Below are 765 nucleotides of genomic sequence, written 5' to 3' on the forward strand. Positions count from 1 at the left end.
GTAAGAAAGTATAATTTTCATGATCTAAATACTTTTTGACTAGATGTTTGAGAAGTCTTAGTAACATTGATATTGTCTATATCTATAAATTCTACCTCAAGTAGATTTCTATTTTGAAAACTGATCTCAATGAAAAAATAATTTGGAAAAAATTTGCGTTACATAAAGAAATAAGGAAGAAAGAAAGACTGGCGTATTTTTCTGCAACTTACAACGGAGAAAAATATTTGGATTACATTTTATACAGGGTGGTTATCTTTCTTTCGCCCACTAAGTACATAGCGTTATTCCTTATCGTTATCAGAGCAGAAATAGTTTCGTTGCCAGGATAGAAAAAATTTGTTGACCATATTTATCTTAAAAATCACGTTAATTTGCTATTGATGCAAAATAATGTATATTTAGCAAATTTATTTGCTATTGGAACAAAACTTTAACTGCTTATATAAAGCTATCATGGTTCTTACAGCAAAATAATTTGTAGATTCAGAAAATAATGTCCAACGAATAGTGATTAATACTCTTAGCAAATCTTTTTACTGTCCATATAATAACGAAAAGATTTTGGTAGACTACCAGAAGATTTGCTGGGCCAGCAAATTATTTTTCTCCGTGTACGTACAAAAATATAACTTTCACTTACATGGATACGTTTTGGCTGAATATTATATAACTCTTATTGCTTTGGTTTTCAAATACGAATATTCAAATTTTCAATAGAGAATATATATATATATATATATATATATATATATATATATATAT

This window comes from Odontomachus brunneus, unplaced genomic scaffold, assembly GCF_010583005.1.
Source record: "Odontomachus brunneus isolate Ranch 3 - 2012 unplaced genomic scaffold, Obru_v1 Obru_scaffold_164, whole genome shotgun sequence".
NCBI classification, from domain to species: Eukaryota; Metazoa; Arthropoda; class Insecta; order Hymenoptera; family Formicidae; genus Odontomachus; species Odontomachus brunneus.